Raw genomic sequence first — 18,305 nt, forward strand, 5'->3', positions numbered from 1 at the left:
TGTCAAAGAGTAATGTTTTCACATAGCTTTCTCAGCTCAGTTTCTTAAAAAAAAATAAAAAAAAAAAAAAGTAAAGAAAAGGGAAAAAACAGACTGGGTAATCTGTTTCCCTGAGACTCTTTGCAACCTAGCTCGTGTCATTTCACATTCACTGATGTGAAATGATGGTGAAGTGTACTTGTCAGACACCTGTTCTCCAAACCGTGAGTCTTCCCAACAGTAAACACACAGTTCTGCCAGAATTTTAAAGAAATATTCCAGGTTCACTACTAGTTAAGCGTAATTAACAACACTTTCATAATGTTAATTACCATAATGAATTTCAACTTGCCCCTATTTTCCTTTAAGAGCAACAAAAACAGGGTACACTGAAGCACTTACAGTGAAAGTGAATGGGTCAAATCTGTAAATGTGATTAATAAGTATATTCATAAGACTATGATTGTTTGATGTGTTAACATCAAAGTCCCTTTCAGAGCAAGTTAGTTAATTTGGCGGCCATATTTGCAATGCTTTCGTGCAGCTATTTCAGGCATCCAAGACAAAGTCCCATCTACTTTAATGGGGAAATCTGAAAGTCTCAAAAACTGCTTGCCACACTCACATTTAAATAACATAAAATAATTTCAAATCAGCAACAAAATCTAACATTAACAGTCCCATAATTAACATTTCTTATGCTCAAATAGCATTAATGGGATAGGGAAAATTTGTCATAATTTACTCACCCTCATGTCGTTCCAAACCTGTATGGGTTTTTTATGTTAAAGATAAAAGAAAATATTTTGAAGAATGTTGGTAATCAAACAGTTGATGGTCCCCATTGACTTCCATAGTATTTATTTCCCTACTATAGACGTCAATAGGGTCTAACAACTGTTTGGTTCTTCAAAATTCTACAAAATATCTTCTTTTATGTTCAGCATAAGAAAGAAACTTATACAGGTTTGGAACAACATGAGGGTGAGTAAATTATGATGAAATATTCATTGTTGGGTGAAATATTCCTTTAAAAAGCTTATATTTCTGATCCAGCCAATGCACATATGCAGTCCTGAGCACACTTCTCAAGACACGGACTGTTTATATGGCAACCAGAGCTTCCAATGGCAGCTGTGATGACACATTGACATTTACCAGTTATTTAGAAGGCAGGACTTACTCCACCATAGTTATTCTTTCTCCTATTCAAAGTAGCCTACTATGAGCGCATTTTCTTGGTATATCATGTTTAAGTCTTTCGTAAACATGGTTTTAATGAGAAGAAGAACTTACTATTTTTTTGTGTGTGTAAAGTTATATCCAATTTTTTTTAATGAAAATATAAACCTAAAAACTTCAAATGCTTGTAAAAATTGAGAGAACACTTTTGTAGTTCAAATAATAAGCTTCAGATTTTTGCTTGTAAATCTTAAATACTATCAATGTCTTAACGCCAAAGTATACTTGGGCTGTCCACATCCGCATTAGGCATTAAGTCATTTTCGTCATCAGGAGGGCTCGCGGACAGCCGTGCACCCCGTCCACGTGCAGGCCATTTTTTTGAGACCGCGCTGATGGTGCGCGTACAACAGCGCATGCGCGAAGTGAATGTTGAGACAGAGCGCAAGTCAAGTAGGTGCTATAGCGTATGTGTTGAGCTCGTCTGTCGGCATTGAGTATGCTAAAGCTGTGCACGAGATGGAACGGAACGCGGAAAGTGAAATATACCCGGGCCTTTGTGACCTCAATTTTCTTTTTGAAAAAAAAGAAGCATTACTATAAAATTTACTTACATATAAATCCTTTCTTTAAAAAAAACAATCATTATTAGAAAATGTATGGATATATAATGTGGGAGTTTCTTTCTTTCTTTCTTTCTTTCTTTCTTTCTTTCTTTTTTGTGGGAGTAAACACTATGCTACAAATACTGCCGATTAATCTTGTACTGTATTGAACTTGTATTGAACCTGGATAACTATATATTATATGAATGAAAGTATCAGATTTTAATAGAAGGTACTAAGTCTTGGTGTAATGGCCATAGGCAGGTTTTTGTGGACCTAGACTCATGAGAAATAGTTTCCACCTAGTTTCTATGGAGTCTAATGCTGTTTCCTCTTTAGCACTAATGCATGTGGATGTTAGAAACTTTACTCAGCTGCAAATGGAGAATGGCCCTCAGCTTTCATATCTGAATGCTTTCCCTCAGGTTTCACTCATTCCCTTCACCTTCCCTCAATCACTTTCCTTTCTTTGTTGTTGTATTTCAGATATCCTGAGATCCATAAATGCGAAGGTTCAAAATAGCCTTCCTGTTTACCTGTTTTTAGCAACAGGGTATGTGAAGAGGTCCTGGGAGAGACATTAAAAGCAAAATGTTTTCTTTAAATTGCTCATTTAAATGTGTGCAGAAGCTGTTTTTCTGGTAAGTCATGACAGAAGTATGATAAGAAGCGGGAAGCCTACCTTTTCACCCAGGTAGGATCCTGCTTATTTGCTTTGCACTGATGGCCTCAGTAAAGCTGTAAATTATACATACGACTTTACACTGGGAATAAGAGTAGATAAAGTTAGATATTCAAACTCTGAGTCCACAGAAAAGAAAACAGAAGTGCTGTCTTTACCAAAAATAGCTATTTGTTCCTCCAAAAATATCATAAGATATACTGTACAACACTCAAGAAATCAATAAGAATAAATGGGTGACCTTTTCAGAAGATGATCTTCTGTGTCTTTTGTGTACTTTTAACTAAAAGCAAAAGGTAAGAATGACAGAAATAAACAAACAAATTCATTTTGGTGATCAGCAGTCAATTCAATGTGAGAATAAATAAATAGCCTTCCTTAATAGTTCAAAATAAATGATAAAATGTGCATGTTTCAGAGTAAGATGGTCATTTCTTTCTTCAAGTTCCAGTTGTCATGGAGGTCGCAGTGATCCTGCATATTTGCTGCTAAGCTGTTAATGCTGTTTTTCTCTTCTCCTCTCAGTCTGTTAACAGCTCTGTATTGATCCGTTCCTTTAATCCGTTCTGAGAAGAAGCAAACACAAGGAGATTATGGCTATGACCACAGCGCACAGCTACAGAGTGTTGAGGGATGTACACTTCATCTATTTCCGTAAGGCCAAAAAGAAAGGAGTGAATTCACTGTTGCTTTTTTTTCTGACCGACTAAATCCTAAACAAATAATCAAGCTATCAGTTGCAATATGCAGGCTGTAGTTTATATGAAATACAAACAGAAAGGTTCATAAATGCATTCTGGAAGCAACAGCAAGAACCTGTTGAGATTATTAAATCAGTGGAGCACTCGTTTATTCGATATTATGCCCTCAGTGAATAATGCAAATGAAAGAAATAAAGGACATACAGTTCATAAACTCTGTCAGCTTGTATTCCATGCTAAAGGGAGAAATGTTTTTATGAGGGAATTTATCATCAGAGCCATGCAACCACAGTTTGTCTGAATGTAAACGGAGGAGATTCATCAAATATAAGAGATCATTTCCCTAAATGAGAATGCACAAGCTCAAAGACCATTTCAGGATATACTACTTAATTTAATGTATTCACTTTTTCATCCCTAATACTTTGAGTAGAGGAGGTTGGTTGGTTGTAACAATTTTTGCTTTTAATATGTGTAACAGTTTCTTAAGTTTATCTAAAATTCTGTAAATGATCTGTCATCCTCACTTCGTTTCAGACCTATATGACTTTGTTTCTACTGAGGAACACAATAGAAGATTTTTATTTTTTTTTATTTCTCAGGAAGTAAGTCATAAACATTTCAGAATGACATGAGGGTGAGAAAATGATTACAGAATTTTCATTTACGCTACAGATAGAATTTACCTACACTTTCAAATCTACAGTTTATCCCAAACTGTGTAAATTAATGTCAAATTAAAGGATGAGGTGTAATGTAAATTGGAAAACAGACATATTGTACATGTAATTATTTTGTTAATTAAATTTACTTTTACATCAACACCTTCCTCCAGCTCCACTCGCTTTTAATTGTATTTACATTCAAAAAGGTAAAAACTAAAATATTTTAAAGAAAACAATTTGGAAAAAAGTAAAAAAAAAAATAAAAAAAAAAATTGACCTTTTGAAAAAACAAATATGAACTAATAATTAAAAAAAAAAAAAAAAAAAAGACAGTGTATGGGCATGTTAGTCACTTTTGTGTCAAATATTGGGCTAATAACTTTATTTTAAGCTTTAAGTATCAAATAAAATAAAAAAAACTTACTTTTTCAAATAAGACCAGTTCTGTCATCTAACCTAATTTTATTTATATCTAAACATTTTTTGTTAGTTCTGTAACTTAAAATTTCTAGTATCACCTCTGGAGGATACTGGTCATATATAATATTTTTTCTGTCTCTATATAATTTCTTATAACAAATATAATTTCTGTAACAACTCATGCATGTTACAACTATTCTGGCCTCCTCTATTCAGAACACATTTGTTTTACTCATTGTATCTGCAGATTATGTTGCAGGCAACGGGTTTTGGATTGTTTCCAGCTAACCCAAAAACCTGTAGCCTGTTTTGGAAAGGGGCAAAAAAATCTCTCATTCTCACCTTCTGCTCATGGTGACCACAAATTTCAAATGACTCAATTGAAGTCCATTGATTCAACCTGACAGGTACTTCAGGCACAAAGCTCAGGTTGTGCTTCTTCACACCGCATGTAGGAGAAACCTGAAGCTCAGCTCCTAAATTTGGGACCTTAAATGTCAGCTCAAATGAAGTGTCTGCTTTTCCACTCCACTGTGAGTTTTAGAGGTTGAGAGGAGACGAGAAAATGAAGGGCCGGTGGCAGGAACAGAGCCCTTAACCATCATTCAGACAGATGGATGTGAGTGACCTGCCTTACGAATCTAGGTCACAGTAACACCCCGATACTAGAGCTCAAATCAGTCAGAGCCTTGTCTGAAGTTACTGAGGGCCAATTAAGATTGTTCCATCTGCTGTTGATGTTAAAAGACAGGGAGTTTTAGAAAGGTGACATAGCATCATTTGGTAAACACTTGAGAATGCCACAGCTGGGGATATTTGCAATGATAGTTAAACAATTTTGCATGGTTTGAGAAGTCAAGGTGTCTCGAATTCGAGACCCTGTGGCTAAAGTGCCATAAAAAGACATTTTATGTTGCATGTGAAGTGCCTGTCCAATTCAAGCAGTTGTATTTGTGTAGTACTTGAGTGATGTCAAGTATGCAAGATATTTTCCTCTTCCACCATGTGTCAGTAAAGATTTTTTCTGTTAGAGCTGAATATTTTGTAAATTCTGTGCAGATTAATAATCATTTTTGAACCTGTTGTCATTATTATGTGCATCTGAGTCTAGAAATGCTTTACACTTTCAGCTGAAGAACTTAGCAATAACATTGAGGGTAAAGAAATATTTTTCATTTCAGTTCAGTAGTTCAATCAGCAGGTTTTATGTCAGTGTTAGCACAAAAAATTATTTGACTTCCCTTGGTTCCTTAGAGCTGCAGTATGTAACTCTATGTGGTTAAAAATGAACAAAAATCAATTATTCTGCAAGTACATAAGAGATCAAAGTTCAAAACTGTCTCCTTGGGCAATTTGCAGTGGTAATCTTATAATAATGATTTATCATTTGAGCTGTCGGGTCCAGGTTTGCAAAAAATTTCAGTTTAACATCATTCATCTTTGCGTGTTTGAATTAAGTCAGTAAACAGAAAGAAGACCAGCTACTATGCAATGTGAAGGTGGAGTGTTCATAGCTTGTGCTTACAACAGTTGCATAGAATTTAAACTAGTCATCTCAAATCCTGCTTTTAATCCATAAACTACTAAATGGCAATCATTATTGACATCTGGGGAATCACCTGTTGTCAAAACCAAGAAACCTGGAACTGCAAAGTAGTTGAGCTGTAGTCAAAAAGAGAAAGCAACAAAGCCTGTGCTAAAACACTGAGGCAGAGGTGTTTCCTTTCCTGCTGAAGAGTTAAGACTTTTCAGTGGCTCAATATGTAGCTGGCTTTCATTAGAGCACTTTGATTGATTTAGATCGAAGTTTACTTACTAGGCATCGAGTTTACTTTGTTGTTTGTTCCTGTTTTGGGGTAAATTGCACTTATTTTTTGCAAGCTATGGAAGAGAGCAGTTCTGCTCTGTGATCCATGTGATCTGATCTGACTGAGAAATCGTTAGACCTTAACTTCAGTAAAGTGATTTATTTTAAAACATTTACATTTTCATTTGGTCAGAACAAAAGCAGCAGATATAATACATGTTAAGTAGGATGTACTTCATACAGTTCTGTGCATGTAGAATGAAACGTACTTTGATATGATCACAGATTCATCTGCGCACAGGAGTAGTGCTGAAGTACAACCAAATAAAAAAAATTACACCGCAAATAATTTTCAATTTTCTGTTTCAGAGATGGTGATAGAAAGGCAACAGTTCCGTACTTCAGCTTAAAAATGGAGGTTACAGTATGTTCAATGGAAGTGAATAGGTCAAATTTTTTAAATGTGTACACTTGCTTTCTTATATATCTTATATATTATTTGAGCTGTTTTTATGCTGCTGTATTAGAGTTAAAGTCATGTGGGAAAGATCATATTTACTGAGAGTTGAATGCCTATGAATGTCATCACAATGTCATAATTGTGATTGGGAAACTTGGGATTTTTTTAAGCCTGAGTTTCTGAGTTGAGGCATGCCAGGACAAAAACATGTCAGAATCAATGAATGCAGCATTTGCATTAATAGTAAATTTTTACAAATTGTTTATTTATTTATTTAATTTACAATAAATCTGTATTCAAGTTACATGTACAAAATCCCATATTGTACAGATGATATACAACAATTCAAACACCTTCATAAATTGAGGATTAACATAAAGAGCAAAAACACACCCGACACCTTCTTTATCCCTGATATTGTATATTTTATGAATTGCCATTACATTGCCATATTGCTTGGACCAATGTGATTTGAACGCACCTGTTGTACATTTGTAAAAATTACCTTTCCACTACAAGTCCGTTTTAGCATTAGCTATATGTTATCAAAATTAAAAAAAGTTAAATTTGATATAATTTTCCACAGAAAAGGTTAGTAAGCATATTTTTTTTTTCTTTTGTCATTAAAGCCAAGTTAACACATTTAAGACATCGTTTTTCTGAATTAGCCCAATTTGCCTCCATTATAAGTGCCTCATTATAACTCGGCATGCTGTGGTAGTAAATTGACCTTAACTTGGAATATTCCTTCAGTTCCACACAAAACACTTAAGTATGGAAAAACGGCTTTTGAATATAAACATGCAATATATGCCTCTGGTTTAGCTTAAGAGATCTCCCTCAAACAAGCTCCCATTAAAACATCAAAACAGATGTACTTTGGGACCCCCTTTACCTTTCTGCATCACAGCCATTCTCATTCAGTACATCAGCACCATCTTCAGTTTGGCCACAATATCCCCAACGTCCTATATGCTGCCAGAACTAAGATACTTGAAATCTGACTTTGACCACAAATCATTTTTAATGAATCCCTCTGCTCCTCTTGCAAAAGACTCTCCTGCTTCCAGCTTCAGTTACTTACAAGCGATGGAAGGGGCTAAAATAGAGCTGTGCTGCTTCTGTGCTTTGTGCAACAAACTATTTTTGGTCACAAAGAAATAATCTTTATTAGAAACCATCTCCAAGGAAGCAGGAACATATTGCATTTGACTTAGTTTGATTTACTTGACAGAATTTAAACCTAGCTGCTAAAGAAATGTGAAATGTGTTAGTTTACTGTTGATTTATGTGTAATCACTGACAATGTAATTAACACTGTGCCTAAAGTATTAAGTGTCTGACATTACTCAGGATACTGCGCTTTATATCCTTTTATGTATTGTATCTTTTATCATTTTTATTATATTATATTTTTATTTATAGTTATAATGTTTTTTATTATTATTATTATTATATTAGTTTATACTTTTATAAATGAATCAATGACACAAACATTTACAAGTTTGCATTTTGTTACAGCATTTTTTCCTCAGTTGTTCTAGGGATCTGTGAGAAAGCAAAAGAACCAAAATAAAATTGAGGAGAAAAAATACAATAATTTAATATATTTATATATATTTAATTTAACTCATAGCTAACTTGGACAGTAAAATTATATAAAGTATAATGTGAGTATAATGTTAAATTAAATGTTAAAATGTTAAACTATAAAGAAGTAAAATGTTCAACCATTTTACAATTTTTTCATCATGTATGGTAAGGTAAATGTTTGCAGTTAAAATTTTTCATAGTGTACAGTAGCTGACTGTTCAGTTATTATTAGTATTAAAATGCAATAATACTGTGTACAGTTCTCATATCATATTCATAAAATCTAAATATGACAGTAAATATTTAAAAATATATTTATGGCAAAAAGTCCCCTGACTTTTCTCATACTGTGCTTATTTGAACATTGGGTATTATAAGTTATCATTCAAGCATAGAATATTTGAATTCAAGTATACAGCATCCATTGGAGTGGAACATTCTCCACCATTTCATTACCCTACTTTGGTGCTTCACGCGCATAAACCTTCCTCATAGCCATGGGAAGCACTCCGCTGCAAATTTGGAGCAAATAAGAGCACAAACCAACCGTAAAAAGGGTGAGAGAATGAGAAAGACTGCAAAAACGTCCTGTATTAGGAAGATCTCACAGCATTGATGGATAAGGCATTCATTTAAAAGTCATTTTGAAGTCTCCATCATGCACAATGGGTTTTTGTGGTGCTTTGCAGCTTGTTATTAATTCTGAACGTAGGCTAAGGCACATTCATCTTCAGGTGTGGAGAGGGAGGGCCACTCATTTATACAGGGAAAGGAGTTAAGCATAGTCTCCACAGGGAGATGAAACACCTACCTGCCCTGATGTCATCATTCACCAATGCCTAATAGCTCAGAAAAGGGGTCATTATTAATCAGGGACGACCTTTCATCTCGGTTCCCTGCATGATGTATTGCATGAATGTAGACACTGCCTGCTTAATAAGAGCTTTTGGATATTAGGGTTATCATTTTTTTTTTTTACCACTTCTCATTACAGTAGATACGAAATACAACCTTTTGGGGTATGTACAGTACTGAGGCATAGGAGACAAAGTAACTATTGCTTGGTAATTGCCTATGAATGATTTAAAGACTCTGACCTTCATCTAAACTCCACTATCATCTCAGAATAGGTTAGTTTTTCCTCCTTGCAGCACTTCTTCACCTCTCTTCCTTCTTTCAAGCATCTAGTATAAGCCTTAAAACATGTAGTCGGCACATTACAAGGGAAAATGATCTCTTGTTCTCCGTATTCTCCTCCATTCCCTCTCCTCACATTGGCTTGGTCTGAGCAGAATTCTTTATTATTGTTGCATTAGGGCAGAAAAGATGGGAGTTAGCGAGATGGGTTTTTCTGGTCATCTTCTCCAGATCACAGTGTAATGTGCTAATGGATTCCACAGCAGCTCAGACGGCTCTGTGAGTGGGCAGGAACTCTGTTACTATAAATCCATTGCCTTCAAGCCTTTGATCTCCCAGCAGTGCATGAAACACTTTTGAATTACAGTGTCTTTTGTCTGCACAACTGTGTGGCATCAACAAGTCTCATTTGATCTACACTTCCAGAGCATTATATGAATATCATACTGAAATATGAAGCTAAAATATAGTGTTTGTCTTTGACAGTACCCTCATCAGTGACATCTCTGCGGTGGCATCTCAACTGAATTTAGGGAGTGTCTTGAAAGGAGAAATGCTGTATACTGTTGTGGGATATCTCAAGTAATGCAAAAGATGGCAGATAAAAATAGCTAGCTTTTGGTTATTTCTTTTTTCTACATGCTATGACTGATTCTTTAATCTAATAAGATGCAAACAATACAATATACCTACTTGTATTGATGTATGTATCTTGTTTTTTATATATTACAGTGTCATAGTTTCCACAAGAATATCAGTCAGCATATTAGAATGATTTCTGAAGGATCATGTAATACTGAAGACTGGAGTAACGGTGACAGAAATTCAGCTTTGCCATCAGGAATATATTACATTTTTTATTTTATTTTAAAATAGAAAATAGTTATTTTAAGCTATTTTTTTATCTAATTGATGCAGTCTTGGTGAGGATAAGAGACTTCTTTCAAAAATATTTGAAAAACGTGCACAACATATTGTGCACTTGAGGAACTTACAGTTACATATTTTAAGTGCTTCATAGTCTTTTCTTTAATGAGGTTACTGAAGGAACCATTGACATCATTTAGAGGTCTGGCAGTAATGCAGTTCCTCAGAGGACTGTCCTCTTTGAGAGGGTGCCTGGAGGTTCTCCAGAGGGTTCTGCTACTGTGGTGGTCTAAGAAACCAAAATGGAGCTTTTAATATCTTTTCAGTTTTATTGTGGTTCAGACATAGATGTAGGGACACATTCTTGCATCTAATGTGCCATTTTTAATCTATTTACAGATGCATCAAATGGGCAGTTTGGTCATTGTGTGGAATTTACAGTACATGCAGGTATTGATTAAATGCATATTGTTCTTTCATTCTTTTTGATTAATTAAACTAAATTAAAGTGTTTAATTGTCAGCTCTAGTTATTTGTTTGAACTTTTAGGCTGTGGAGCTCATGAGTAACAGCAATGTACACTCTTTTGATCTTGAAAAAAGAATCTGAACAACATGAATGATTGCATGTTCAAGTGCATGTTGTTAAGGGATCCAAGGATTTGTATATTCTGAGGAGCTTTCAAAGTTTCATGTAGCTCTAATTGTGTAAATTGATACTATGAGACACATGTACATCAAACACAATCTTAAATTGAAAAACAGACACATGTAATCTTCAGGCTTTGTAAGCCTCTGATAACAAAGAGGAGACAAAGTAGACATCCTATTCTCATGGAAATGAGAACATGAAGTGCCTCCACAGAGATACTGTATAAAATCACGTGTTTCTTTTTTTCTCACAGGCTGCTGCTGAAAAAATGTAAAAGTGTATATACTTTACCACCTAATACTAAACATAAATAGTTGAAGTGAAAATGTGTGTGCATGTTTGTGTGTCTTTCTTAAGGCCCCGATATGTAAACAAAGTCAAAACAAAATTAATTTTGTTTAGTTTTCCAGAAAATTTTGCTTCACTCTGTCCTTTTTGACATGGAAATCTCCAGTTTATTTCCTCTGTTGAGTCTGTCAAGGTCAGAAGTTAAAGTGTAATTGTAATCAAAAACAACTTTTTAAAAAAAAATTCATGTTTAACATTTTAAAGCTCTTTGGTTTAAAGTGATCTGTTGTATAAAGTGCTTTATGTGACCCATGAGCACGTAACCAGTCATAAGTAGCACAGATATATTTGTAGCAATAGCCAAAAATACATTGTATGGGTCAAAATGATAATTTTTTCTTATATTAAGTAAAGATCATGTTCCATGAAGATATTTAGTAAATTTCCTACCGTAAATATATCAAAACGTAATTTTTGATTAGTAATATGTATTGCTAAGAACTTTATTTGGACAACTTTAAAGGCGATTTTCTCAGTATTTTCTCTTATTTATTTATTTTTTGCACTCTCAGATTGCAAATTTTCAAATAGTTGTAGCTCAGCCAAATATCTTGTACATACTAGTCTTTATTAGACTTGGCCCAACAAATTCATCATAAAAAAGCCCTGTTTTCCCATCTTATTGTGTTTCCTCTGTGCTCTTAGAGATAGAGATCCTGTTTGTTCCCCTTTCAAAGCGTCTATCCATTTAGCTGCCCAACTACAGTGGGACGAAAGAAGGGCATCCAGAGCTTTGATCAGCTCTGTTTTTTTCCAGTCCCCCCCCCCCCCCCAGACATATACAGAGATACTGTTTTTTTTTATTATTATTTCACTTGCATTTTGATCAATACCCTCAGTTATTGTGTAATGTAAAGAATCAGAGAAATCAAGCACATACCATGTATTGATTATTCCCTAAATAATAGGAACAAAATTGCTATCTTGCTGTGGATTCCACATATTGAGTCTGTACTTCAACTCATCCAACCAGAGATTGACTCTTGATGTTGAATCATGATATGTCAAAGAGTATTGATTCAGACACATACAGCAAATCTCCCTCCGCACTTCAATCGCTGCCCAGGGGGCAAAAACAGAAGGTGCAAAGGATCTCTCGTAGAATGACAAATGAACCATGTCAGATAAATGAATAGCTGCAAATCTCTCCCTCTCTGTGCATAACTCTGCTCCACTTTCTCTGCTTTTTGAATGGGATCTTTATCACTCATTTGACATTCTCATTTTGAGGAGACTCATGAAGTATGTCTTGAACTACTGCCATCCCTTCACAAGGTTTCTGCTTAACCCTAAGGTCATGCCTCTCCACTCCACAACACCATATGCTTGTTTATCCAGCACAACCCACGACGACACTCCTCAACACATATCTGTGTGTGTTACTTCATTTGAAGGTAGAATGGTTGTAAAAATCTCTACATGAGGAAAAACCAGATGAGTTGTGTTCTGCTGATTGCAATCAAATACATCCTTGACCCCTGCCCTTGAGATGGCCACTCTTATAATAAACTCCTCTTGTCTTTGGATATTGAAATCTCATCCAGTTTAGCATCTCAATATTTTTAGTAATGGAACAATTCACAGCCAGTATAACACAAACAGAGTTTAAATTAATTTTTATTTTATTTTATTTATTTTATTACCGCAGCATTCTTGTTTGCATGATTTTGCTTTAAAAACTAAGATGGCCACTCTCATCATGAACTCCCCTTTTGATATTGAAACATCTAATTTTATATTGTATTTTTATTTTATTTATATGTATATTTTTATTTCATTTAATTTCATTTTTATTATTTTGCTACTCCATTCTTGTTTGCATGATTTTGCTTTAAAAACCAAGAGGAGATTTTTAAGATTTTTCTGTGGTTATTTAATAAAAACACTGAGGCAGCTTTATTGAGGCCAATAGCTCTACTTCGACATGAGTTATTCAAATGCTACTATAACTGTCAGCAATAGTGTCAAACTGTCTCTGGGTTGTGTTCTTATGAAAACATACACACCTTGCGGTACAGTTAAATGTTGCCAGTAAACCAGTGCTGTTGACTGATTGTGGAGCTGTGTTTTTTCCACTGTGGTCACATTTGTGCCCACATATCTGTGTGTTTTCCAATGAATCCTCTCCTGTCTCTCTGACGTCCTCCTGTCTTTCTCCTTCTGCTGACAGAGATCATCAGTACAATACCTTACTCCTGGGCAATCCAGATGGGACAGGAATGGGAGGGCGCTACTCTGCACCTTAGGTTGTGATAATTGAAGCGACAGCAGGAGCCTCGGGGATGTTGCTTGACAGCTGCATAGTTTCGAGAGGGATGTAAATTGCCTTTGAACATGGCAGGCGGAACGTCATTTGCACAGGTCAGCCGTGATGCCAAGAGCCTCTTACCTTTTCCTCCTCAGTGGGTTAGTGGTTTTAATTAACCCCCTGGCACCCTTTGCGTCCCTAACACATGGGCAGGAATGCTTTACAGACCTAACTTATACCACAATGCTCCAGCACAACAGATTGTTGAGGAAGCTACTAAGAAACTGTAGCTTATAAAACTACAAGATACTGATCATTTAAAGTAGATCAAGCTATACTTTTAAAAAGTGCACGAGTTTCTATCAAAAAGGGCTAACTACACTGAAGCTAATTTAATAGAATATATAGTAATTATGATCATTTATTTTGAAAGTTATTAATACTTTAATTCAGCAAGGATGCAATAGTTGTATTTCAAATACATGCTGTTCTTTTAAACTTTCTGTTCATCAAAGTATCTCAAAAAATGTATCAAACATTGGTAATGATAAATGTTTCTTGACCACCAAATCAGTATATGATTTCTGAAGGATCGTGTGACACTGGAGAAATTTTCAGCTTTGCATTACATTTTGAAATATATTAACAGTGATTTAACATATCAAATAAATGCTCTTTTGTAAGCATGAGAGATTTCTATTAAAAACATAAAAAAACAATTTGTTTACCGTCCCGAAAACTTGGTGATGTATAATTCAGTAGATTTTATGTGGAACATTAAAAAGCTGTCTTAAAAAATAACATCTGTGACGCTCTTAAGCTTTATAAACTGCAAAAAAAGACTCGTGGAGAAGGGAGGGCAGAGATCTAATTCAGTGGAATCGCTTACAGCACCTTTCAGAGTTCATAAATTACTCTTCTTAAGCTCTAATCATGCCAAAAAATATATATTTTTCAGGCTGGTTTAGTGCTTAAGCACATTCAAGAGTAAACAATATAACTCAAGATGTCTCTGTTAAAATACTGTGCAGGGAGTTCCAGGAATACAACTGAGTGATTCTTTTTTTAAACAGTTTCTTTTAAAGGAACTATCAGAATGAACTGATGCACTAAAATGATTAAAGCTGTTTTGGAGAAAGACTCGGAAGACATTTTAGGAGAGTGTGTTTGATAATTACCTCAGCTCGCTCTGTTGAATGGCAATGTGCGCAATACAACGTGACACAACAATGTAGCGATTTATTGTTTTGAACTACTAGTCCACTTGCAAAAAATACTTTTATTTTTTAACAAATACTGCTGTTTGCTGTGCTGTTGCACATTAGACAAATAAAATATTTACTTTTCTAAAGTTAAGCTTTTGAATCATTGCATATGAATACTGGAGTTGCTACACTATTTTGAAAAGCATTGAGCTTGTGACACGCTACCAAGTTAGCATGTAGTTTGTTACCCCTTACCAAAAAGTAGTATACTTCTAGTTTATTTTATTAAGTATACTTAAGTAAAGTTAGTATATGTAGTTTTGTCATTATAAGTATATATCTTAGAAGTACCCCCATGATAATTTAATATATAAACATTATCACAAATACATCAAACATTCAACCCACATACAATAAACTCACTACCATTGTAGGCATTTTTAAGATATTCAGCTTTGCACAAAGTCAGCAAAGCTTCAACCCTCAGACACTTATCTGGTTTATATGGATGTTCATTTGCATGATGTTGTCATACTTCTGCATATTTACAGTTTAGCCCTTGACATTGCTGAGGATGATTTAGTCAAAGAGGCAGTGAAGGGGGCTTGTTTTGATTTCATTGTAAGGCAATGCCTCTTCGTGGAGCAGATTTAGGTCAGTTCGGCTCGAGCACCTGCTGGAGAAGTAAAAATTTATCCTCATCACAATGCCCTCCCCCTAAGCTAGAGCTGAGTAAATAATCAGGCCAGTGCTATAAATGTGATCACTATTCACTGGCTGCAGGGAGACAGTTTTGTGTCGTTTTTCCCCACATACGTGTCAAACTAAAATACTAGACCCAAACAAACATTTGACATTTTGAAATGTGCCAAAGTCATACTCAGAGTTGTGACTGACATTAAGAGACTTGCACCTGCATGTGTTTCCATCCCAGTGCTGAACAGTCAGCTGGTCTGTTGGCGGTAGGAGGCAGATGGAGCAGAAATAGCCAGCGGGTTAGCAACATGACGGGTGCAAACCATCATGAGGTGCTAAACGGAAGCATTTGGTCAAGTACAGCAATGCTGCCCTGAGGCTGGAAAGAGATGTAGAGGACAGCCATGTTATGAAGATGATGACAGACTCGCTTGAGACCGTTTGACCATCTCACGGCCAGTTCGTATGTATTTTACAAGGTGACTAATTCGTACAAATTCGTACAACCTCAGTCATATGATTTTGTATGATTTCTGTGACTGTAAAGTTTAGGGGCGGGGATAGGTGTCACCTTATAAAATACATAAGATTTTTCACAAATCATATGATTTCCTATGAATTTGCCACCTAATAAATTAAGTACGATTTTTCACAAATCATATGATTTGCTACAAATGAGGCTAATACGAATTAGCCCCCTTGTCAAAAATGTACAAATTGCCATGAGATTGGGTTGGTTTGACTGACCCTTGCCTCCGTCCCAGCCATCCTGACAAATGCGACTGCATGGGATCCATCAGTTGCAAGCTGAATCACATCAGATGAGTTTTAACTACCATAAAATTGATTTAGAGATCATAATACATAATAAATGTGCATTTATGCATATCCTAACAATGGTTCATAGTTTGGCATACTGCAATTTATTCGTAACACATTCGTTGTGTTTCATATGTGACCTCTGTCATTATGGAGGTATTGTGTGATAAATAAAGGCTCATCAGCAAACCTCTAACAAAACTGACATGGGCTTTATTCAACAGCCTCAGAATTAAAAGGAACTGATTGCTTATTGAAAAATATAGACAAAGGGTCATGCTGAAATCTCTTAGGTCTTATAGTTTTCAAACAATAGAATGAACATTCCCCAAAATGGGATTTTTTAACAAACTCCCAGTTTATTTTGTTATATCTATTGTGCTCATTTTTTGTCATATATTTGACGAAAATGAGAAAAAACATGTTTGTATATATACCGATAAGGCAGTTCTCAGTGAAAGACAACTTGTATAGAAGGGTCTGACAACAATGCTTGGTTTGCAGATACTGTATGTAGTTCGGCCAACACTATAAATATCATGTGAATACATCACGGGGAAAGAGGAACAACATGCAGTGAAAATATAGTGCTTTTGGTTGCTAGGAAACTGACAAACGGAGCTCTTTTACACTAATGCCAAGCACAGCTGCATATTATCAGGGGCTTTCAGATTGGACTATCTTCAATTGTAATGGGGAGACGATATTAATTCAGTCAATTTCTGGCAAATGTTCATGATGCTGCAGTGCACCTCATTTAAAAAAGTCGGATGAGGGCAAACCAGCCATTACGCCTCATTTCGGATGTAACAATATGAAGAATGCAATGCCATCTATGTATTCAAAACCTCTTATTGCATTAGGGATGGTAATTTGCTCATTATCAGGGCTGAGCTGTCCTAATTGATTAACAGCACACCTCATGAGGGAGACTACATGTATCTGATTGCATTATTCCCAAACAAAACAAAGATTCTTGTTCAAAATATGTGAAGATCTTTCCTGGTTTTACTCCTATGCCCTTCAAGTGAGGTTGGAAATATTATAATTATGAGTTATGAGCATATTAAGGGCTATGTAAAGTTGTATTTAAAGTGGAAAGCTCAAAATTCACGATGATACACGTTGCAGAGCTGTGACTTCATGAGGGGCACGTCAGTGATATATAATATAGATGCTATACTATATCCATAATTTATATAGCGATCAGTAAGTAGAAAACGAGTTTGGAGTGAATGGAATGAATGATTTGTCACATTATTATAATTTTGCATTTTGTGTTTCAGTCATTTTAAATGTGTGATGTATGGAACAGCTTATAGACAACAAGTGTATCCCTCAACTATTTTCATTATAAAAACTAAACATTTTTGTTGAATACCATGTGTAAATAAGTGATGAATGAGTTTCATGATTTCAGATTATTTGGGTTTCTTGATCACAATATAATTATTTTGTGGGTAACATTTTAGATTAGGGAACACTATTCACTTTTAACTATTGTAGTTGCTTATTAGCATGCATATTAATGGCAATTCTATAAAGCACACATTAAATTCCTTATTCTGCATGACCATGTTCTAGATCCCTTAACTTATTCTATACCTAAACATAACTACAACTACCTTATTTACTGTCAATAAGCAGCAAATTAGTTAATAGTGAATATGTGTCTTTTAATCTAAAGTTTTGTGTTGTTTAGGCTACACCAGGGATCTCCAACCGTGCTCTTGGAGAGCACCATCCTGCAGACTTCAGTTCCAACCCTGCTCCAACACACCTGTCTGTAATTATCAAGTAGCCTTGAACACCTTGATTAGCTGGTCCAGGTGTGTTTGATTGGGGTTGGAGCTGAAATCTGCAGGACAGTAGCTCTCCAGGAGCAGGATTGGAGACCCCTGGGCTATACGTTATATTTCCAACTTGAAGGTAAGGTTAGTCACATGACTGATTCTGTATGGCGAAAAAAAAAAAAAAAAAAAACACTTTTGAATAGTGCAAAATCAAGCATGCTGGAATGATTCATGTCAGTCTCGTTCAGCAGCTAGTTTGAAGTTTTGAGTTTTGCCTTTTAAATGAACTTCAAAGTTCATATTAAATCAACAATTTTTTTTGTAAATATTGACAGCTGTGGTGAGTCAGGGTGTCCCTAAGGCAGTGTGACCCAGTGTCACCACTCATCTGCGCTACACATGCTTACACTAATGTAGGGAAGCTCTTAGCACCATCTAAAGTGCTTT

This window comes from Cyprinus carpio, chromosome B20 (assembly GCF_018340385.1).
Source record: "Cyprinus carpio isolate SPL01 chromosome B20, ASM1834038v1, whole genome shotgun sequence".
Classification (NCBI taxonomy): domain Eukaryota; kingdom Metazoa; phylum Chordata; class Actinopteri; order Cypriniformes; family Cyprinidae; genus Cyprinus; species Cyprinus carpio.